The sequence below is a fragment of the Convolutriloba macropyga genome, unplaced genomic scaffold (genome assembly GCF_964194025.1).
Source record: "Convolutriloba macropyga unplaced genomic scaffold, txConMacr16.3 SCAFFOLD_3690, whole genome shotgun sequence".
Lineage (NCBI taxonomy): Eukaryota > Metazoa > Xenacoelomorpha > Acoela > Convolutidae > Convolutriloba > Convolutriloba macropyga.
Window position 1 is genome coordinate 1 of NW_027453768.1, and position 26,027 is coordinate 26,027.

The 26,027-nt window shown below is 35.3% G+C and overlaps 1 pseudogene; it reads left to right on the forward strand.

Moving 5' to 3' along the window:
• The first annotated feature begins 824 nt into the window (after positions 1-824).
• LOC142358536 (choline dehydrogenase, mitochondrial-like) lies at positions 825-24,301 on the forward strand (annotated as a pseudogene).
• The last annotated feature ends 1,726 nt before the right edge of the window (positions 24,302-26,027 follow it).

Genomic DNA, 26,027 nt, shown 5'->3' on the forward strand with positions numbered 1-26,027 from the left:
TATATTTAAGCTCTCTGTTCATACAAGGTCAATGTCCTATTTTAAGTTAATATGATCACACCACTCCCAACTCAAATGGGACCAAATGATGCATGATCAGACTCGTTATAGCAATTTAAAACATTTGATAATTTTCACATGTTTAAACTCTTTTTTATAAATTTTGTTATGATCGGAGTTTGTTGTATTCAATTTTTTGATTCGTGTTTGTTTGGCTCAGAACGATTTTCTTGTATTTGCCCCTTTGAATTATACGGGTAATTTTGTGCCTGGCTCAAGAACGGCTGTGCTCGGTTTTTGCACTTCTTAAATTCCTAATGTTTTTTTCCAAGAAACGAATAAACAAACCTTTAAAAATGTTTTTTGAAGCAACAAAACTTTTCCCGCAAGCTCATAAAAACACACCAGTAATTGAAAATGTAGTGTGGTTCAGATTAACATCAGTATACAAAAGTTGCAGTACTCTATATTTTTGCTACTTTCATTTTGATCAAGTTGGTAAAATGGGGCACCAGTGAAACATTTTCAAGAAAATTTTTTTTTCAATTGTTAGCATGGTTGGCGTTGATTTAGGTAACGCTTAAACAAGCCCATTGAACATATTTTTTTTCTTTTTTTAAGCTTGCCATCAGACTTTGGCTCTTTCATAACCAGTCATTAGCAATGTCTTGCTCGATTTTAGAGCTTGTCCTGGAGCGTGAAAATTTTGAACGAAACTCGCCCCTGTGCTTTATTGATAGTCTGAATCAAAGTAATTTTGAACCACGACCTCATCATGGATGTGACAATAATGTTCAAGTCACATAGTTTGTTCTCTTAAATAGCAGTTTCTTCGATCATTACATGCTAGCGTTTTCACGCATCAATGCTCTCCAGGAGTTGAGGGCTGGAATTGGCGTGAAGTAGCTCCCTACTTCAAACGAGTGGAGGGATGTACATTCAAGTGCAACACGGACATCAGAGGAACTAGTGGACCCATGAAACTCACAAAACCCAAAGAGAAGAGTCACTTTGTATCAGCTGTACTTAAAGCGGCTGAGCAGATGGGATACCCTGTCACTGAGTTAGTAATAATTAATCGCAATCAGAAAATGGTTATGTTTAAAAGTTGTAATTCTTTAGCTGTATTATTTGATTTTTTTAGGCATATTGTGTAGAAATGTATGTCGCATTAAATAATTTGCGTTTTTTTTTGGTTAACATTGATGAGAATTTTCACAAAATACGATTGTTCGCAGATTTTACAAATGATAGGATTGTGTAGAGTGTCATATATGCCGTTTAAGCAATCTTACATTTGCAGAATTTTCAAACAATGGTAAAATCTAGAAGAACTCAAATTATTAAATGCTACATATATTTCTACGCATTATGCCTGGGAAATCCTCACGAATAATTGTTTTACAATTCAAAATTAAGGATCCATTGGCTTGATAATATTTTCAGGTTTGTTTTTTTTTGTGTTTTCCGTTTTTGACTTTGATTTTTTAACAACTCAATTATCTACCGATAACATTATTTAACCGAAATTGTTAAATAATGATTAAAGAAGAGCATTTTAATGACATAATTTTATACAATTATACCAAATAACCAAATAATTACCCACACACACATCACACATACACACACATACACACACACACGTACACAACACCGACACCCACACACACACACACACACACACACACACACACACACACACACACACACACACACAAACACACACAAACAGACATACACGCGACACCATTTTTAAAAACGATTATAATCTAGAAACCCTTTATTATACTTTCAATTTTTTGCTTCTAGTAAAAAACCTCTATAGCTTTCAAGCTCAAACATTACGTTTTTTTAAATTGTCCTACAGATGCTTTTGGACATAATTGTTGAAATTCTTTCTTTGGTTTATACACAAATGCCATATTTTGTTGCAAAAAATAATTTCTCTAAAATCTATAGAGTTATGGTAATTTGTGATTTCCAGAAATGTCAAAAACCTGAGGCTCATTTAGTGTTTACACATCTCAAAATATTTTGCGTCCATCTGTTTTTATTGCATTATGAAACAAACGTTAATAATTGGCTATATTTAACCTCATCTTTTTTGGCATCAAAATCCAATTGTACCAGAGTGAGAAAAGCTTCTAAAGCAAATAATTTTTGAGCAAAAGCGACATTGAACAGTTGCCTTTCTTGCTCAAATTACATCATAGTGTACTTCAATTTTTCATATTTGCCTGATTATGCTTCCGGAATGTATATGAAACAAGTAAGCATCAGATGAAGAAAGAACCATATGTTGTGTTTAAGTGCAGAATACAACGGCTTTTTTTCAAGCCCAATTTTAAGCCGCGAATTACAGATCAATGGAGATTTTATTTTTTTTTATTTCTTGTTCTTTGCGGTGTAGTTTCGGAAACTGAAAATGAGCTTGATTAAAAAGAATGGTTTAAAAAGAATCTAATATTGAGTTTAAATGAAAAAAGACGATCCCTAATTTTATTTGTGTGTAGTCCGTTATCATTTTTTTAAACTTAGTCATCAAATATGTTTCCCAATTGTCTCTACTACACGTTGTTAAATTGATATTTATACATTTGAAAAAATTGAGGCGTTTTTTTCCTAATTATCCTAAAAAATTGAAGATCGCGTTTTAGTACCAATCTAATTTTTTTGATTATTGGTACAAAATGTGCAAACAATTGATATTTGATGTTTTTCGATTATTTTTGTTTTTTGACTATACGCGAGTGATCGATTATTGTTTTATACGCTGAATCAATTCTAAAAAATATTGCTCCTTTTTTATTTGTTATGACCCCAAATATTGTGGGGAGAGAGAAACGATTGTTTTCGACTCCTAAAGGCTCTACAGGTTTTTAACATCTACTTCGCATAATTGTATATATTACAAAAAAATGAATAAACCTAAGTTTCAGTTCTCACGGCTCCAGCAATTTAGCTAAGTATTTAGCCGCCGCGCTCAGGTGAGAATGTTGATATTTGCGGCCACTCCTCTGCTGCTGGGCTTGAGTTGCCAACCCGTAGATTTTATCGTTGCACAGCTGTAAAATGCAATTATACTAAAAATTTTTTGCATATATTTGGCTTTTATCGGTCGATTTGACCAAATCGTGGACAAATGTGACAATACCTGAAAATATTATCCGTGAAAAACCCGTACAAAATCAAGAAACTTTGCTCCTTTTCGTGTACGTATGCGACATAATGTTGATTTGGATAATGATTGATTTTATAGTGGTTGTTTTATTGATCGTTGATTTTACGATTTTCAACCAGTGCCGCATAAATCTTTACTTGCACATAGAGGGATGATTTTTGCATTCATATTAACTTTGCATTAAAGCAATTGTCACCGCAGGTTTTCTTAAGGCTCATATTGACATTATTTATAAGAGCCACTGAATTTATCGAAATTGGAAATGCCATATTTATATTTTTTTGTACATACAAACTGGTTCGTACTTTTAGAGACTTGAACAGCGGCCAGATGGAAGGATTCGCCCCGCTTGAATCCCAGACTTACAAGGGAGTCAGACACAGTCCCTCTCAGGGATACCTGCACCCAGTACTGTCCAGAGAGAATCTTCACGTGTTGTGTAACACCCCTGTTGCTAAAGTAAATGTGGATACGTCATACGCTACAGGTAATTATATGTCTATAATGTAATTTTTATTAATAAACTTGATTGAGATATGAATATCGAAATTAGACCTATTTTAAACGGCAATTCTAGCATCACCTATATACATAAATCTTATGAGTTTTCTGCTTCCTCAGTGACCATTTTTAGTAAGTGGATGGGTCAAATATGGGTAGAAGAATTAATCAAAGATATAACACAAAGATGATAAGATAAAACACTGGGGGGACAAAACAGAATAGATCAGTTTTCTGCAAATTTACGCACAGATTACAGCGCAAAATGTCTATACTTCAAAAAATTACATATATACCTTTCATAAATGTCGTCTTTTTTAAAAATATTTGATAGTTTTGACTGGTTTCATGAAATGGTTTATCACAATTGCAAAATTTTTAATGTCATCACTGCGTTGATTCATCTGTCCATTGATTTTAATATTTTTATGCATAGGAGTTGAATACTTTGATCTTGAGACACAAGAATTGAGACAAGTGAGTGCCACGAAAGAAGTCATACTGAGTTGCGGTGCACTGCTCTCACCCAAAATTCTTCTACTCTCAGGAATTGGAACCAAACAGGAGTTAGAGGCACTTGGAATTGAAAGCAGACGCAATCTTCCTGGTGTTGGCAAGAATCTGCAGGTAACAATTTTTTGTTTTCGGTTTTGTTGGAGCGGTATATCTTGAGGCAAATCATATAATAGAACTGTATGACATGGCAACACTGTTTTTAAGTGCTCTTCCTTCGAGGAAATTCATTCCATCCAATTGAAATCCGATTATTTGTGATAACAATAATCTCTTATTCGTCGATTATTTAGTTATTACGCTCATAGTTGGCTTAAGAAGAGTTCTTTAATTACATCAATTTCTCCAATTACGAGTTCTATAATTACTTCTTTAGGTAACAGTTCATTTCAATAACTACAGGCTCATTGTTTTGAACTTTCCTCGTTTTTGTGCAATCGAGCTGAGAAGCCACATATCATTGCTTAGATTGCATCTTTTGGGTGATACTAAAATAAAAACAAAGTATTTGGTCCCCTCTCATTGGGTGAGGTAAAAAAGCACACGCCTCCCACCTTTTTGGTGAGCACCAACTTCCCTAAACTCCATTGGAGACCTTCATTCGTAGGAAGACAGCATTCCAACGAATTGCAATCACTAAACGTGACTGCAGCATTCTGTCAAAGAGAGATACATAGAAATTCTTTGAGATTAATACCATCTGCTGCTTGAAAATGTGGCTAAACCAAACGTTTCTTTAAAAAAATCGAAGAAAAATCACCTATAATTCCATTTAGCGTTCCAATTTTTTTTCCTGGAGAAATACTTGTTTTTGTTACTATCCTATTTTGTGTGCCCAGACTATGAATGTTCTTTGTTCAAATACTCCAAATTTATTTAGATTTAGGTCTTATAACAAGTAAACATTTTGATCTTTTATGGCTGATCGAAATTTTTGGGGAATTTGCATCTTTTTGCGAAAAGTTGTGTTATTGAAAAGTTTTTGAGGAACTGTTCCATTTGCTGGAAAAATCTCTAAATTTTGATTTCTCACATAAATGAGGCTCAGTTTCTCTTTTTTTCCTCAAAATTTTCTCTTTGTCATTTGTTTTTCAAAACTAATAAGTTAATTGTAGTACAAATTGCTGCTACGTATTTGTTTAAAACGATGGAAAAGTTCACTTTTTTACGGAAAAAATACAGAAATCTAAACAAAACTGATTTAATTGTGTCTGGTAATATGATGATGAAAGCAAAAAATTGATCTTAATTTTCGAAAACATAAAATCAGAGCACTTTCCTTAGATTCCTGTTTTCTTCTAATTTCAAACCGTGTAAATTTTGGATCTGTGTTGTTTCGGCTCCCAGTGAATTTTGAATGGTTCCAGCTTGTTGCTATTCATCACGCTACAATGAGACTCAGTTTCTCTTTTTTTCCTCAAAAATTTCTCTTTGTCATTTGTTTTTCAAAACTAATAAGTGAATTGTAGTACAAATTGCTGCTACGTATTTGTTTAAAACGATGGAAAAGTTCACTTTTTTACGGAAAAATACAGAAATCTAAACAAAATTGATTTAATTGTATCTGGTAATATGATGATGAAAGCAAAAAATTGATCTTAATTTTCGGAAACATAAAATCAGAGCACTTTCTTTAGATTCCTGTTTTCTTCTAATTTCAAACCGTGTAAATTTTGGATCTGTGTTGTTTCGGCTCCCAGTGAATTTTGAATGGTTCCAGCTTGTTGCTATTCATCACGCTACAATGTAAAAACAAACCGCGCGCAACTTCTTGGCATGAACGTTATATGTATTCTAAGTAAGAGTGGTGGTTGTTGATAACATAAGGATAAGAAAATAATTCTTTTGTTTTTGTGTTCTGTAGCAATGGAAATACTGAATGTATACCTCCAACCAATCAGAGACTGAGAAGACACTATTCCCTTTTATATAGAGAGAACTGAACTAACTATAGTCAGTCTTTTAGTTAGATACACCATGTGTATACCTTTGACTCCGGTGCTATACTTCTTAATCGCCGTAATAATAGAAGTTTACTCTCAGTGTTTTACAGAGTCGGTTAGTCTTAGAGATATAGGTAAGTCTACTTCGCGCGCAGAAATAAGTAGCCCTAGCTCTTTATATTTTAAGGCTGTAAAAGAAGCCCACATCGGGTCTGCCTTAACTGGCTCGACCAGTGCGTTCACAAACTCTAACAATAAAAAGAACTCACACAAAAAACCCTTTTCTCTTTTGAGAAAGAAACTTAGATCTGGATTACATAGCTTTTTAATTTTTATCAACTTAAAATTTAAGAAAACGGGGAACACAACCCCAATAAAACAAAAACTATTAATATTTAATCAAAAAAATAACCAAAATGGATCATCACATTGATCAACCCTCCTCTCACGTACCGACACACTCGGACGAGTTACAACTAGTTGCTCTTACACAACAAAACAAGCGTCTAATCAACGAAATTCTACCCTTTGAAGTTAAACACTATTAACACAAAGAGTTATGATTGAGTTAAATATACTCTTAATTACAGCAAAACAGCTCAAATATCACTATTTTGCAATAAAACAACAACCTCACCTCTCTTTACCAGAAAAGGCATCACAGTTTTCACGAACCGCCTTTTTTTCATATTTAGTTGAAATTTACGGAACTCAACTCACAAAAGGTTCAGTTCTTTTCATTTGTGATCCACTCACAAACAATTTTATCTCGTTAATATACGATACACTATTTCATCCATTATCAGACACACTAATTGAATTCCTTAACGGAATCTGGTCTGAAAAACAACCCTCGGATAGAGAAGGGATATTTAGAAAATCTTCTTTTGAATTTCTTGAACGCCTTGCTCCTACACTTAATGCCAATGCTTCACACTCTCGAAAAAAAGCGTACACAAAATCGTTCGACAGGAAATAGAAGGATTCACTCATCTGCTAAAGATATATATATAAGCTCTGTTACAGATGCAGACTTAAAGGAAGAAGAGATTTTTGATTCTCTCACATTTCTATCTTGGTATATACACAGATTTCTGAAGAGCCTGGTAAGACACATCTTTCCAGCCACAAAACTAATAGCAGAAGCCAATCCACGAATAATAACTAAATTACCAGAAACACTCCACCATATATATATGACCAAAAATGGTTCCCACAAAATTTTGTAAATATTCCGGAAATACCATCCGAAAGCATCCAAAAATTGTCCATTAACAACCATAATATAGAAATTAGAAACTATAATGCGGAAACACAACCATTTACTTGTACCAGTATTCCAGAAAACACAAATATTTCTCTGGAAGTTTCACCCATTGAAAATATGGATACAATAATCCATTCTCAACAATTTGAAGAGCGTATGAATGAAACTACTGAAACAGATTTCAATTCAACATTGTTGGATGATGGAACACTCTTTTCGTCACATACGGTAAACACATTAATTGATCTTGAAGACAATGATCAAAATAATAGCCAAGACAACAATAATAATACTAATAATAATTCTACTACTAATACAACTGATAGCACGCATGTTTAACATAATCACCAACACAGACAACCTGTGAACTCGACTGAATTGACACAAAATTCATATCCATTAAATACAACTATACAAATATTACCAAATATAAACACACCTTTACCAAATCTACACAGACAAAATTCCGTACATTTTAATACCGAACCCATTATTCTTAATAATTCAAACCAACCTACACAAGGGACTAATCAAAAAATTCAAATCACTCCCCAACAATAAGTATTACACACAAACTCTACACAAACGCCATCACCTGTAGTCCGTAGGAATTCACTAATGATATATCCCTATCTTTGCGGCTCGGTGCCAATGCAACAGTATTTAAGACCATTTGATGGTACTGATCCTATTTATACAACAGAAGGTTTTTTAAATGCTATCACAGTAAATAGGGTAATGACAGCAGGACCGGAGGAGAGTCATCCACCATTTCATGAAGCCTGGATCTTGCTCTGAAACGAATTGCCCTGATCCAGACGGCCCTAATAAGACCAGTACAACAATGATATTCACATCTTCCACTAGATATTAAAAAGAATTGACAAGCGTTTTGCCGTGAATTTCAGAAAACATTTAATAACCAACAATCGCAAACACAAGCGAAATTTTTGCTAGAAAGCATAACACGTGCTTCTGGTGAAAAGTAAATTGCTAGCACTTAGAATAGAACAAATGACTCAAAACGCAAAGGTTAACACTGCCCCAGAAATGCGAAAAGCACAAATGAATGATGCACTGGTCAAAGCACTCGATCCACAATTTGCTAGAATAGCACTTAAAAAGATTGCAAATTGCAAATCAACCGCACTGTAATCACAACTTCCATTTTCAAAACTTGTTGAAAAAATACACCAGGAAGAAAATACAAGAAAACATATTGAGCGCTTTAAATTAAATACAAATTCCATTCTTTCATCCTCAATTAATAATCCCTCCCTTGAGATAGATAACCTAACAGAAGATGACATAAACGCAATGGAACAAGACACTGCTCACGGGATAAATGTAGTACGACACAAATACTCAACTGGTCCTAATTTTAAAGGAAAACCACTCTTCCTAAATTTCTGCAAAAAGTGTTCTTGCTCAGGACATAGTAATTCTACGTGCCTTGAACGGTATATAAAGCCACTTGAAAAACCCTATTTCCAGAAACAAACTCTCAATCAGCCAATGAAAGGTAATCAAAACCTTCTCAACAGACAAGTCACATCGAATAATATGACAGGTAAACCAATACCATTTTCACATCGCTCTCGCAGCAATAGCAGAGATTACCGAAATCATTCAAGACACAGAAATCCGAAGAAATTTTCAGAAAATAACTCAAAACCCTATTATGCGAACAGCAATTGTAAACCACCAAGTAGAACCGGTTCACCATACCCAAGACCAAATCTTCAAACTAACACCCAATATAATTCTAGACCACAATCACCTCACTATAATCGAGACGGAAATCGCTCACGATAACCGTTTTCACGAAATTGACTTCGTAATATTAGGAATTACATTATTTCATTGCTAGATCAAAAACAGTCAGACAGCAGTAAGCCAAACACTGTAAATACAGACATATCAAATGTCTCCGCGGAAACACACCCCGAACAACAAATTACTGATTTATTTTTAGAACTAAATCAAGACACTCAAAATGAATATTTCAACTGCCGAAAAGAATGTAACACTCTCACAGAAGAATACATTCTTTCTACCTCTTATGTGTACTTCCACTTACAATATATACACAACAAACAACTGATCATAAGAAAACAATATCTCCCGCTCAATAAAATTCGCGAATGTAAGATCAAGCCGGCCGATTTTAAATTCTTCCCCGACCAAGTAGAAATCTTTTTACAAATTTGAACACTACAAGTACGCGCTTACGTCATACATGCTAAACTTAGCGACAAGGACAATTTTTGTCGCAAAACCTCACTCAAAAGAGGCTTTAGGTTTGATCACGATAATTGGTATGTTAACAATATGGAAAGACCTTTCTTTCCCGCTGAAATTGAAGCTCGTAGAGAACTTGCACGCGTTGTTCTCTTAAATAAATACCACTACCGCCCTTAAATGATACAATTCGATGTACTAGACGACCCCCGCTGGCAAGCTAATATAGAGAAAAAACAACGTCGTTTTCGACTTGACCGTTATAGACCTTTTGCCTTCCAATACGGAAGCCTGGTCTATAACCCACGCGATCATAATTAGATTCCTAATGCCAAAGATAATCCCTGGGCTAACTGTCCCGGCAAAAACCCAGAACACGAATATCATGTCATCCATACACTAGGATGGTCACTTCAATTAACTAACATCACTCTCACCTTTGATGTTGCCTCAGAATACATGTACTATGGCAAAGTTCGCATTAAGTGCGATTTAGAAAGAAGCTACTGTCCTCCAAATCACGCTATTAAAGCCACAGTCATTCGGGAATTCGAAAACTACTGCCGTATTTTTGATGTTGGAAGATCACACGCACGTACGATTAAATTTCAGAAAAGATACTTCATTGAAACACTTGAAAATAATGAAACTAATTCTGGTCACAAACACATGCCACATATGTATTCCAGTTGATTCCAAAAGCACCTTTATGATGAATCTGGAACTTGACGTTTTTGGGTTCTCACAAAACTTCTCTATAAATGTAATGAAGATCGCCCATATTATGCCACTCAATGTCAAGATATTTTTAAACAATACAAATAAGGTTTCAATTTTGTCTCGGGAAAACCGTCACCCGATTTTAATGATACACGCGTAACAGCCCCTGAAGGACTACCCTCTTTAACACCTTACACAAAAAGCAAATATCCGTGATGGATATGTCATCGCATATGAATCACAATTTTACACTTAAAAGTCAAAATGTAATTTCAGTCTTTCAATGTAAAGTGGTTTCATCACCCCTTTATGTATTAGAAAGTCTATGCTTCGAACGTATTCCTATATATTACCAAAACAAATTACAATTTGTAGACCAAGTCACGCGAAAGATTTTCCCCTGTTCTTTTAAAATGCCATGTAAATCCAAAAATTTTGATCAACAAATCTCACTCGACGCAGACGGCTATGACACATATTGCTTAACACCCTATCCAATAAAGGCGCTAAACCTCGTTAAAACTTTCACGCCTGACGAAGTTGAAAACCGCTTCACCCACGCAGATTTTACCGCGCAACAACTCTGCAATATACAGTCAACACGACTGGACTAAGTCAATAGATAAGATGAAATTTAACCTATTAGTCTATGACGCAGCAGAAAAATTTGAAGTAGCATGAGCAGTAAATTTTGCAGATCTTGCAAAACAAGCACAATTACAAGTTAAATTCTCACAATTACGAAGAGAATATAATGATTACTTTAACAAACTCTTTATTAACTGCAAAGAATTCAACCTCCGCCGACTTGATTGGCGTGAATTGATTAATGGAAACTATTTAAAAGAATCCCTCATAGGAATCTTAGGATACCCTTGGTACGTATTAAAAGAAATAGTCATAATATGGACTGTTTTTAATCTTTTACAGTGCCTAATCGGCCTATTTTGTAGTGCATTTAACACCTATAATTTAAAATTACTTTTAGGACCCAAGAGTTTTTTGACAAACAATATTCCACGTACTACAATCCGATTCTACACAATATAAACCACCATCACCTAAAAAACGACGTGGACATCCAATTGACAGTTGCACTCCACACTCTCCACAATCTATTACACAAAAAGTTTGAAAACTTCAATAAGAAATTCTCTTCTCCTGTACACAATAGTTCAAATAAACGACACACTTCCACTTTACCAGCTTCCATTTACTAATGCTATGAAACACCAATTGACTCTCGAATGAAACCAGATTTTCAATCTCTACGCCTACGCACTTTTCAATCCAATAAGCGTAAACGCTCACGTGGAAATTATCTTTCACGAGACTCTATTGAAAAAGATTCTGACTATCAGGAAATTCCAGAAGAACTCTTTTTAAATCTTCCAAGCACTCGCCTTTAATATTGTTGTTGATTTAGTAACTCCACCCTAGTTCCCACTCAACAGGAGGGAGGCTCACCAATCCCCCGAAATGTCAACCCTACGGCATACGACCTCATCATGCTGGCGGTTGATGAAATTCTGCCCTCACCCCTCAATGAATTGGTACTGGCACCTACAGTACCCGAGCCAGTTTGCGAAATGCAAACACCAGCCCTGATCACGATTCCGCAATCCTCCCCACAGCCACAGTCTGCGGACACGGCCAATTATGCGCAGGTGAACCCACTGCCTTCACTCGCCGCCTCTTCCTCGAGCTCGGTGAACTTCATGTAGACAGTGACAATTTATAGACAGTGACACGAGCTCACCCTCAGTTCCTGTAGGACCGCAAAGTTTGTCACAAGAGCTGCTTCTCCAGGGAACCAGCCAGGTGCCACAGCCAACTCTACTCTTCTCTACTGCACACACACAGCAGTATCCGTATCACAACCACCACCCCAGCCTACGAGCTTTTCCTCTTGGCCTGATGAAATAGCCACAGCGGAGCAGTCTGGCCGCTCCGCACCAGAAGCAGTCGTCCCTAACTGGGCGTACTCTGGTAGGATTCGTGGATCACGACCACGATCACAGCCACTGGTCCACCCACCGCCAGTAATGCCCACACCGCTCACACAACGCCCACCGGTGCCCTCACCGCGGTACGGCCCGACTATACCACCTCTCAGGCCACAACCGCCCTTCCCCCAGCCACCACCCTACAATCAACCCACGTCGACAGACAATTATCGTGTACTGACCCCTCACCTAGAAGACGTCCACAAGCCACAGAACACGAAGCCTACCCAGTTCGTTCCTCACCAATACAGGCTTCACAGTCGCCTGCCCGTCACACAGCGAGCCCTTCACGAGGCCCACAGCCCTCATCTTCTCGCGGGAGACCGAACCCTTTTGCACCAACACACGGAATCCCACACCGGACAGGGACCAAATTCCCATTTTCAAGATTTTATAAATCCCCTCGGCATTAAAACAATCCAAGGTATACATGTGCCAGAGAGGATCAACTAGTCCTCCATCCCGCCTCTACACACACTGAAGCCCAAAGCCAGTTCCTGTTCACTTGGACAGTTGGAGAACGAATATGTTCAAGTAGGACGTGATTAAGATCTGCCACTCGAATGTCTCCACTTTCCTCTAAAACCTCGCTTCACGGAACTATTTTGGCATCTGTCTAAGTACTTCTTTACACTTGCAGACCACCCAAACGACTACCTCAATACTTTTTTCACTCGCGACACTGCACCCTACAAAATTTATGCTAAATACGACCCTTTCTACATGCAATCCTGTTTTTTGCATCCCACACAGATAGATGTAAACAACACTAGCCACAAAGCAAATCGAGTGAAGATGCTTCACACGATGCACAACTACTTATATGAGCAACATCACTTTTAACAAAATCATCCTATTATCCACATGAATTCTTGTCTTCAGTACGCTAATACAAAGCTGATTTCACCCTACTACATAAACTATAGTTACATCATTCAACCCAACTATTGTGAAGGCACCCTGCATAATTTTGATCCTATCAAAAATTAATTCATTTTCTCTCCACTCTATGCCAAGACTCATCGCCCCATCCTTGTCCCGATCAAATATCTACAGTGTGTAGAGGTGTGCCTATGGCCACACTTTCAACCTCCTCCACAGGGACTGGATGGTGGATAAGCTAGAAAATCGGCAGCCATCAGAAGAAGAAACAAAAATCTTCAATCTTCTCCTCGCGTTACAACCCCACTGTACCGTTGATCTGCATCCTTGTGCCCTCGCTGCTTGTCTGGCACGTGATCCAGAATTGCTCGCCTTCTTCCGTGATCCAGACAATCGAGCTGCGGACTTCGAGTTCGAATATCGGACGTAGGCCACAGCTTGGGCTCACAGTCCCACAAAAACCCAATAGACTCACTGCTCTCAAAACTTACCTGAAACTCTGTTTCTTTTCTCTTCCTTCTATTTTTACTTTCTCCCTATCTTTACCTTCTTCTTTCTAAAAATTATATGTTGACCATATTCTTTTCTTTTTCCAGAAGACTGAAGATTAGGATCAGTTCTTTTCTTCTTCCTCCCAATCGGGACTTACGAAAGAAGGTATTAAATTTAAATAATAGATTTAATAGGGAAAGTAGCTCACACAGTAGCTAAATGATGGATTTCCACCAGAAGGTAAGCTGGTAAATCCGACTGGCTCAAACCTTGTACCAGGAGGAGATAAACAGAACTCTCCTCGTGCAAACCAGACAGAGACTACGGACTACAAGCGATCCTCCAACTGGGAACAAATCCTCACTACAAGACAGTGAGAGCAGTTGGGCATACTTTTAACAGGACAGACGTCACTGGCCAGCACACCATGAAACTGGTACCCTTTTTGGTTCTACAATCGAGACGAACCCCTTCACTGACGACACTAGTCACCACTTCACTGACAGGGATTCCAGACGACGGCACAAGCCACAACCTAATTCAGAGAGGACACCACTCTTCACATTCATCACCCTACCTTTCAACGAGGATAACACATTCAACGTATTTCTGCTACACTTCACAAATTCGGATTTGAACTCACAACCCCGGATGGATGTAGCAGTGGAAATACTGAATGTGCACCTTCATCCAATCAGAGACTGAGAAGACACTATTCTCTTTTATATAGAGAGAACTGAACTAACTATAGTCAGTATTTTAGTTAGATACACCATGTGTATACCTTTGACTCCGGTGCTATACTTCTTAATCGCCGTAATAATAGAAGTTTACTCTCAGTGTTTTACAGAGTCGGTTAGCCTTAGAGATATAGGTAAGTCTACTTCGCGCGCAGAAATAAGTAGCCCTAGCTCTTTATACTTTAAGGCTGTAAAAGGAGCCCACATTGGGTCTGCCTTAGTTCTTATTGTTTTGTAAAATGGTAAATCACACTTAAAAAAATTTTTTCACACTGTGATATTTTATGATTACCAATGCTACGAAACAAACTATTTCTGTAATAGTATTATATATATTTTTATATAAATATATATATATATATATATATATACCCATTTTTTAAACTAATAATTGTTTGTAAGCACTTAGCAATTTCTATTACTAGAAATTACCACAGTCCATTTCATCTATCCTATTAAAAGTTTTTGTCTCAGTCACAAATTTTAAACAATTCCACGCACGGTTGGAACTGAATAAAACAAGATGACAGTTTTGGGTTCTTACTGGCAGCACCAAAGCACAATTTAATTTTTTGGCAACTTTGTTTTTTTTTCGAACTAAGGCTAGTAAAATAATAATTGTTTGTAAGCACTTAGCAATTTCTATTACTAGAAATTACCACAGTCGATTTCATCTATCCTATGAAAAGTTTTTGTCTCAGTCACAAATTTGAAACAATTCCACGCACGGTTGGAACTGAATAAAACAAGACGACAATTTTGGGTTCTAACTGGCAGCAGCAAAGCATAATTTAATTTTTTGGCAACTTTGTTTTTTTTTCGAATTAAGGCTAGTAAAATTATTCTGAAGCAAGCCTATTTTCAAGATAGGATGCAGTTACTGGTCAACCAGCTCATGCACCATTTGCTGGATATTGTTTAAGTACTTCTCTGGAGATAACATTGTTGAGGATAGTTTATTCTTGGTTTGATTGGTTGGTTATTGCTCTAAGCGTTTCCTGCGCCACAAACAAAATTTTATAAGCATAAAATTAAAACCAATGTATTTTATTACAGGCCCCAATCATAGTCCCAATAGCAACGGTGAACAAATCAGACAATTACTACTATGGCATGTATCCGAACAACAAGAAGGAAATGGCACAACGCGATTGGTTCAGAAATCACACGGGACCTCATACTTCATTCGGATGCGAAGTTGGAGCACTAATCAAAACAGATAGCCAAGTAGGTCGAATCAGTAGATGTTTAAAGTTTAATTCAAGCTATCATCTCAAGTTATTCAATTTTCAATAAGTAATTGCACCAAATTAAGATTTGCTGAAATTAATATACTTCACTTAAAAAGTTATTTACGTGCACTATACAGTTGACTTTTGACGTGCTCGATGCAACTGGAAAACAACAAGGCGGCTCAGTAATGTGCGATCGCACACAAGGTTCCGACCCCGCACATCCACAATTTTGGCATAATTGTCTACCAAATGAGGAACAGAGAGAAAAACACAAAAAAATTCAAGTATTTTTTCAAAAAAACTGGTGTATGAACGAAAAAAAAACCTCCAAATCAAATAACTCAGTGGAGTAAAAAAAGATGCATTAGATTGATGAGATATGCTGAAATTAAGAAAGCGAACGAAGACGTACAGCAAAATCAAACAACAACAACAAACATTAATTACATCAAAATAATTATGTCCGTTTTAAAAATCAAAACTTAATAACAAAGTCAAAATAGCGTCAGATAAAACTGAAAATAAACAAAATAACTTGTAATTGAAAAAAATGGTTATTCACCAGTTCATAATAAAGCTTGATAACAATTAGACAAAAATGAACAGAAACTTTAAAGTTGGAGAATTCGCTGAATTTAACAAAGAAACAATTAATTTCAAAGTAATGAAAACCAATAGGAATCAACTAAAATATCCCATAGGTTTACAATTACTAATGCTTTTATAGATGGGAATTAAGAACTCTTGGTATTCAATTTTTTATGCAGTTACAAAAAGAACAACAAATAGACAACTAAAAATCAATTAAAACTTGCCAGAAAAATCTTTGGAAGCCGTAAAGCCATACTTTGGCCCCCAAAATATGTTCGATAGCACCTTCGTCGAACATCGATTTTGTATTATGTGGCCGCTCATTAATTAACATAAGCGACAATTAGACAAAAAAAATGCAAAATTATGTAATACTTGTTTTTCTTTCGAAAAAAGTTTATTTCCAAAGACTTGAAAGCCATTATTTAGAAAATGAAAAAGTTGAATAGGTTCGTTCATTCTTCCAAAGGAAGCCCTTAAGACCTGCAATTATCCAGAATTTGCCTTACGTCTACAAAAAGAACATCAAATATGACAAAAATCAAAAATTAATTTGATTTTTTTTTGTGGAAAAACCCATGTCGAAGCCAGTAATATCATAACTAATTCTTTAAAAACATTAGACTTTGAGACAACAATCCCTTTCGACACCTTCTCTTGACACAGATAATGTCATTTTTATCTTTCACTTAACGAGACCAGGTAACAAACAGACAAGAAAAGCAACAAAATTGCGAAGTTGAATTTTTTTTCCATTTTGGAAAACAATTGTTTTAAAAGTCGTGAAAGCCACTATCTATCTTCTAATATCAGAACGTCGACTCATCTACTCTTCTAGTAAAATTCAGTCAAACCGGGTCGTTGTAAAGGAAATTAAATACGACTAAAAAGACAAAGTAAAAACGACAGTTAAAGGCAAAATTAAAAAATTCAATTGAATTCTTCGAGAAAGTCTTGTCGAAGCGGTAAAGAACCACAATCTATATCTTCGAAGATTTAAGTATTATCAATTTTGCGTTAATTTGAACGCGATAAACGTGATATATGAACTGACAACTACGTGATAATTTCACAAAATTAGAAAACATGAAAAATGGGCAAATACCTAAAAATTTTAAAAAAATGAGAAATCTAGTAGTATCAAAGCCAGAACACTATAACTTAAGGCTCAAAACCGCAATAAAGATTAAATTTGAATTCAGCAGAAAGAAGGAGCACTCATTGATTGCTGACACTAAGCTACAAAATGATCAAAGTAAGAGAAAAATGGAGGCAAAGTTCAATAAGCCATTTTTTATTTAAAAATCAAATATTTTAAAAGTCAAAACGACCATCAGCTTTCAAGCAATCAACTAAATAAATCAAATTCAAGCTAATTAGGAAGCCAGTGGGACCTATCACTAGTGAGCTTTGATATGAGAGGTTCTGTTATTTAATTAATACAAAAAAGATCGATTTTTTTTTATATAAAAAACCGACTGATGACAATCCGAATTATTATTGGGTTGTAACGGTCCAGGATTGGTACAGAACTAGTCTTGCTATTGTTGATTGTCCATTAGGAACATTTAATTTGTGGAATGTCATTGATATAGATATTTTGTTTGTTAAAAAATCAAAAGTAAGTGCTGCCTTTTCGATAATCATCGAATAAAGTTAGCAAAAAACGGCTAAGTTTTATTTACAGAGTTGAAGTGGAATTAGCCCCCTTTTCAGTCTACAAAGATTGTGTTAGTGGTGTTTGGGTGTGCACTTCCTGGAAATTTAGTCAGAGTGGACTAAAGAAACTTCAAATGAAATTCAATGAAAACAGCCGACAATGTATTTTGTTTTTAAACGTAAAATCAACATTTTCATGAAAAAATTTATTAAATTTTATCGAAATTGGCGAAATTTTAGTCAAAAATTCCGAAAAAAGGTGAATGAAATCAACGGAATTCACTCTTTTTTCTCGAAAGTTTAAACCTCGATATCTCCCTGTCAAAAACGAAAATCAAAAAATCTTTTTAATTCCATATTCTACGCAGGACAAGCTTTCTAATGATACCAGTCTCAATTCTCTACGATGAATATATCGATCGGCCAAAATTGACTGAACAAAAAAAACCCAGTTGAGTAGATAGTTCCTCCCCCCTCAAGAGGGGTCGGAACAATGATAAGTTTTTGATGTGTTCAGCTTTCTGTCAGATGATATTAATAAAGCGCAGTTAAACGGTAGGTTGAGGACTACAGTCAAAAGTCTATCTTACTGCTGATCGTGACAGATTATTGGCTGGATGCGTCTGATTATGAACAACCTAATGACAATCTCATTCGCAATATCACCAACAAGAGCGTTAAGCATAACTGAGCTACTCAACAAAAGTCTGTAGATCTTGAATTCGAGGTTTGCATTTTCAGACCTCCGGCAAACATAATTTTTTTGTTGCATGGTTCCCATTAGAGCATCAAATATACAATATTTCAGGAAAAAAAATATCCGTCAGTTTCTTAGTTCACAATAACGCATTTTTCGGAAATAGATGAGGTCGCTTAAAAATAAGCTTCTAAGTAAAAGCGAAAAAAGTTTTGATGTTATTAGTAATTCTGACTATCTTGAGTAATAAAATTAGCTGCATGATTTAATAGTTACTGATAATGGCAAACCTAGAACGAGTCAAAAACGAGGACCACATTGTAGAACAAGGAAAAATTTTGCCATGGCCAGTGTTGTGCGAGCTAGGAACAACTTTTTTCCTCAATCATCTGATAAATCTTGATATCGATTTCAGGCGCCAGTTAATATTTAATTTTCAACAAACACGTCAGATTAGGTATATTCATTATACCTGACTGAATCTTTAATTTGAAAATATTGCATATTATAACAAGAAATAATTTCAGTGTGGTAAAAATTGAATATGATTCCTCAAATATTTGGGAAATAAATATAAGGTTCGTGTTGTCAATTTTTAATATTTTTTGATCAGTCACCTCTTATGTCTGTTTTCTAGTTTTTAAGAAAAAAAAGTAATCGAAAATTAAATTTCAGGAAAAATAAATTTGCATAGTCCGCTCAAAGTAAGCATTTATTGTGATGTATAAGCAAAAAATGAATTTATTGGCCTCTTTTTACGAGGTTTAGCGAGCTTAAATTAATTCGCTTAAATTGCCATTTTGATTCTACTTCTCTCATTTGCGTTTATATGTTACAGTTTTCGATACATAGGTTTACCCATTGTAGGAAAATGGTTTTTTATCATTCTTGTAAAGCTTTTATTTTTGGCCTCATAAGAATGTAAAGATGCATCATTATTTTCTACTTGACAACATCCGTGTACACGGTTCAAAAGGTGCTCTATGGAATGCTGAGTACAGTACTTACAGTCTTGTGAACTAAACTTGCACTAATCCGTGATCACTTTTCGCAATAAAGTTTTTTCGCTCTTGTTTTTCATGCAAACTTGCGTACTCCGACTTACATTTTACCCGTGTGAATTACATTTACGCTTATTCGCTGCTAATATCTTTAATCCTCTCAAATTTTTGAATGTAAATTTAGTTCACAAGGCTATTTAAAAACACATATAAAAACATAGCCTGTAATCTTAACTTACATTGGAGTTCAAATTTTCCCAAATTCGCATTCCTTGAGTGTTGTAAAATCGCTGTTGTTTGTGCTGACAATTTCTACATTCTTGATCATCTTGCAACATTCACAATAAAAATTAGAGGACAACCTCGAAAAGTAACTAGTGATCACAACCAAGATGTTGCCGGCTTCAATTTTGCAGAATAACTCTAATAACTCCGAGCAGAAAATCAATAATTATTGAAAAAGTAAACAGTAATTATTTTGCCTTGTTCTTTGAACTTTATTTCAGTTCTGTGCACAGCAGGATTAAGAAACGACGTAGTTATGATATTGGCTACAGTATAAGCAACTGCTCTCATTTCCAAGATTTGCACAGCTAAGAGAGCGGTCCAGGTCAAAAAACGTTGCCCAGATACTTGCCCAGATTTGATTTGAAAAAGAGATTTTCTGAGTTTGTTTCGTTCTCTTCGTTGAGTCTATATCGACTGTTTGGTTTTCCAATTCGTCAAAACTGCTCTTTGGCATTTTGTGGAATTAGAACACTGGACTCTCGATGTTGAACAGGGAAAATTTTAGGTGCAAAATTCTTAGGTATATAAACACTATTTAAATATTATAAACACATCAAAAAAACTTAATAATTTTTTTTTAATATTCAAAATATAAATTTGTGTGTTCAAATAACTTTTAATATCCATTTTTTTCTTTGTCTGTCACTCAAAGTTCAAAAGTACCAGCCATCTACGTTATAACAGTCATTCTTACCAAATCCCTATAACTTCAGCATTCCCTATAATTCTGATAGTTCAACTTTTGTCTTCTCAAAACTTATCGCATTCACTGCACTATACTTTTGACCTTATTGGGATCAAGCTACAGTCCATCAGTAAACACTTGGGCCGAGTTTAAGTCGAGATGACCAGTTAAATCGAGCTAAAGTTTTTTCATGTACTATTTATGTCGAGCATGGTTTTTTCATAGTTTTGGTCGAGCATGCTCTTATCATAACCCGAGACCAGGACTGGTGTCCTCAATTGTAGTAATAATATGCATAAGCTAAATGAGAGAACGGATAGTTGTATATTTAATGTTAAATAATGATTCTTTTTATTGTTAAGACCCAATTTTTCAGCTGAGCAGACCCAATGTGAACTTCATGTTCTTGAACGGCGTTTGTGCACCCTTTCCAGGAGCTAACAAATTCCAGAAAGACCACATGGAAACTCCAGGATACTCGTGCAGTCTCCACTGCCCAGTGCTACAGTAGGGGATCTGTCATTCTCCAGAGCAGTGACCCAAAAGACGACCCTCTGGTAGACTATGGAATGCTGAGTGATAATAGGGATGTGCAGAATGCCATCGAGGGTGTAAAGGTATTTAAAAAAGAACAAAATTTACCTGGACAATATACCCGAAGCTGGTTAATATATTTAGCTTACATTTAAAAATTTGGAGGCTTTGTGCAGATTTTATCAGCGCAACTCAGCGCTTTTTCAGAATTTTTGTTCACTAAAAAGTACTAATAGAGCACTATTGCACAGACCTCGGACTTTTAAATATCCTATCGTGCAGATGTTTTGATAGAATAATTATGTTTCCGACTGTACTGAAATCTGTAGTCATAGTTTTTAAAAGCAATCAAGGTCAACTGCGAGCACCAAATTTCAAAATTTTTTCTGTTTTCTATTTCTCATCGCAAATACCAAAGCAAACTGATTTTTTTGGATATGCATCCGATATGGTTCGTAATGCCTGGATGATGTTGCAAGACTTGCCCCTTCTCTTCTTGGTTCAAAGTTTGTCAAACATATTTATTCGTATTTTTCGTTCCGTCCTTCAATGAATTTGATGGCACAATTCTATTCAAAACTATTCGAGAATTAAAAAATGCATTTATAAGACACTGATGTTGAAGGCATCATAATAAAAAGTTTGCAAAATGACATTGATCTGAAGTGAAACGGTGTAATGTAAATTTTGTAATGGTCAAAGCGCAAAAAATTAGGCGTCAATCTAAGCGTCGAAAAAGCGTGAAAATTGAACTCTGTTTTTATTTTCAGTGCTGCTGAAAAGCTAGCTGAATTTTTCGCTCAAATTGATTCGAACCTCACAAGATCCCCCACAAGATCATTTAGGCTTCAAAATCAATTAGAGTTAGAGAAGGTGTTCAAGCTGAGCTTTCACAGCATGCGTAGAAAAATGCATCAGCATAAAACCTGAGACAGGGAAAACTCTTAATTGTTCTTTAGTCATAGTAATAGTCCCATTACGATAACGAAAAAGGGGAAATAACAACGGCAACAAAACAACACTCATCTAAAACAGGCACAGCAAACGGTTATTTCCACTAAATCAGCAAAATGTTGAAAAAATAAACTGTCTTGAGCAGTAACAAATGTTATTCTGTCCTGAGTTCAAAATATTTTTGAGCTGTAAATTCTTACTGGGTCTTGTATTGAAAATCATTCTTGAGCGGCATATTATTTGTTACTTTGTCGTGTATATACGAATTATTTGGGCCGCAATTCAACTTTTACGATCGAACTGATATTCGAACTCGTGAGTACAAAGGGCAAAACCAACATAATTGTAGGTTCTTTTGCATATACAGGTCTTTGACATGTATCTTTCTTCGATTTGTTTCCCTGCCTGTTGGATTGAACAAGTATACACAAATAGTTCCCGCCTTGTTTGATTTGTAGTCATATAGTCCGAATACGACACTGAAGAAATTTAGATTAGCAAATAGTCGTTAGTCGAAGTTGTAAAGCAAATTTAAAAATGTAGGGAATATACAGTTACAAACGTGAACTGCAAAAACAAGGTATCAAGAAAGTTTTTTAACAGTTGAAACGATTTTATGCCTCGTAAAGTTTTTTCGTCACAACCGATTGAGAGAGCAGCCGTTACAGAAAGTGCCCCACATATGCGTAAAATACTTTGATTAAGTTAAATATTCTGAAACTGGGTTTTTGTTCGAAATAATGTGCGTTTAAATACAACTTTATTTTACAAAACGGTAAACACATAACCATATTGATGATACCGTTAATGCCATGGCCACAACGAGTTCCGCAATTATAGATTATTTCAACCGCTTTTTTTCTCGATAATTTTGATCAAATCCAGTTAATACGTAAGTTTCATTTTGCTGTGCTGTCTCTACCAATTTTTTGCCAAATCAAAGGTTTTTAGGTGGACGGAAAAGCAGTGTTGACATTCAAAGCTTAAATTAATTGCGAATCTCTTGCATAAGAAATTGCACACAGATAAAAAATTGTTTTTTTATAAATAGAGAAAAAAATCAATTTTTCAATTGAGAAACAAAAGTTAACATTTCCACATGAGAAACAAATTTTTATTTTTTAAGTTGAGAAACAACATTTCATTTTTCAAATTGACAATTAGAAGTTGTTTTCTTTGCAGCTGTGAAGTGAAGGTTCATTTTTTGAATTTAATAATGAAAAATTTTTTTTTCAAATAGAGAAATGAATATCAATTTCTCCATTTGGCAAAAAAAGTTCGTGTTTTTTGAGCTGATAAATACAATGTCAATTTTCCGATTTTGAGTTGATAAATACAATGTCAAAGTTCATTTTTCGAATTGTGGAATGAAGTGTTTTTTTGGAACCGAGAAATACAACGTCATTACTTCAGAAATGAAAGCTCAAATTTCCAATTGAAATGAAATTTTAGAATTGCGTGCTAAACGGAGGCAAATTTTTCGTTAATAAAATCCACGAGGTGAAAACTCTAAAAATAAACAACATTATATGATACGTGCACTAGATAGTAACGACTTTTCATGCTTGTGTTTTTATTGTGATTGTTAGCCCCACTTTTTTATGTAATATTTTTATTCCTTCACGGAGAAATCAGGGTCTAATTCACAGAAAATATATGTTTATTTTTTTGCTTCTTTTCAGGTTTGCCGTCAGGTTTTTCAGCATCAATTTCTTGCCGATGATGTAGAAACTGTAGTTCTTCCATCACCAGAAGTTCGGTCCGAACAGCAGCTAGAGAACTTTGTGAGAGAAATCACAGGCTCTCACGGATACTATTCAGGCACGTGTAAGATGGGCAGTTACTCTGACTCAATGGCTGTCACTGATAACCAAGGACGAGTGTGGGGTGTGGGAAACTTGAGGGTGATCGATAGTTCAATCATACCTGACGCACCCAGTACGCCATTCTTGCCAGTTTGTACAATGCTAGCTGAGAAAATATGCGATGCAATCGAGAGTGCTCAGCAAAAGTTTTAATTTACTAAAGACTATTAGGAAAAATAATTCTGTCTATAATTCTGAAATACTAACGGAACAGAACAATGTTACCTATAGATTTTAATTTTATTGGATTTATTAGAAACTTATTGGAACTGGTTATTGTAAACGATATAGCTTATAACGATCTAATTTTAGTTGCCAATCAATTATACGTCTACTTACGTTCAACGTTTTTTTAAGTCCAATTTTTTTCAAGAAATAAGCGTTACAGTTAAATTCCAAACACTATTTAAGAAATGCGCTGAAAAAGGCTTATTTTCCAAAAATTTCACTGCAAAAAGCTTTACACGATATTGCGCTGACTTTTCTCAATCCGGGATCCTTACAAAGAGACAGATTTGAATTTAGAAACTTAATCTTCACCCAAGCGTTATTTTTTTTCTGGATCTTTTCCGTTTGTGCCCCCCCCCCCAGTACGTTTTGCTCCCCCCATTTACAGAGCACGTATCATTACATGGTAAATCATTATGTAAAAATATGGCACGTGCGTCTGGGGGGGGGGGTGCAAATAATATGAACCCACTAAGCTGGGGGGGGGGGCACAAACGCAAAAGATCCTTTTTTCTATACGCCTTATAGACCAAAAAAACGAAAGGTTACCATTTGATTGTTAAAACAGAGCCACAGTCATGACGGCGCAACCACTCAACTCTCTCTAATCTTACCTGACGGTTTAATTTATGGTATATAACGACAATTTTAATTCTAAGTCACTAAAAAATTTTATTTATTTTGTTTTCTTGTGGTTCTTCAGATTTAAAATGAGGTTAGAATGAATTGTTTTGTTAGAATCCAAGAAGAAAACCGGGCAATTAATTGTGTTTCAAAATCAAAGTGAATAATGTTTTTAACTTTACCTTGTAGTTTTTCTCAACTATTGAGATGCCCGAAAATCAGAGCAATGAGTTAATTTAAAATTTACGTATTAAATTTATGTACGATTAATTTTCTTTTGAATACACGAAATAAGAAGACAGAAAAATTTATGAGAGAATGAAAAAATTACAGGTTCTTTCTCTTTATATTTTGTTGATTGCATTTGAATATTGAACAAGTTTGAAAAAAAAGTTTCCGTGGATAAGAGAAGTGAACCAGATTCAACAAGTATGGGTTATAGGACAATAGAGAAAAAACAATAATTTTGTTTAAAGAGAAAAATGATTAGCTTTGCATCCCATCTCTTCGATATCTGTGAAACCTTAAGCTAACTATTAAAAATTTGGCTAGCCATTTAATTTAAAATTTGATTAACCTGAAATTGTCAACATTTGACGAACTCAATATAAGACAACAGAATGACCCAGCGAGAGAATGCAAACTTGAAACTGCGAGGGGAAACTTGACAATGACATTCTCAGAATATCTCTTCAGAGATTTTGAAAACATATCGAGCACATTAAAATCTTTTAAACAATTCGGTTTTGAACAAAACCGACGTGTAACTCAGCGCGGCCTTGAAAAGTGAATAAAATAAATTTTCACAAGAGGGGTGTGAGCACTTTTTTCAAAGCAGAACACCGTAGATGGTATAATGTTAGTGAAATGTTAGTCGAGTCGAAAGAGCACAGTATCAATAATGTTTAAAATATTGTGACCAGTTTTAGTTTTTCACTGTTCGGCACAAAAAACTATTTGATGTTCGTTGATTCAATTAGTTCTGCGCGTTTCTGGCTCTCAAATATATTTTACTTTGCGCGTATTTTCTTAATAAACAAAATAAAGTCTTTCAATCGCAGATTAGCGTGACATTATTGTACTTTTTGAGCAGACGAAAATAAGCTTTCATCAACACATTTGATTAATATCTTCGCAGACGTTTCGTATATCTGTTCAGACCTTCTTTACTTCAACA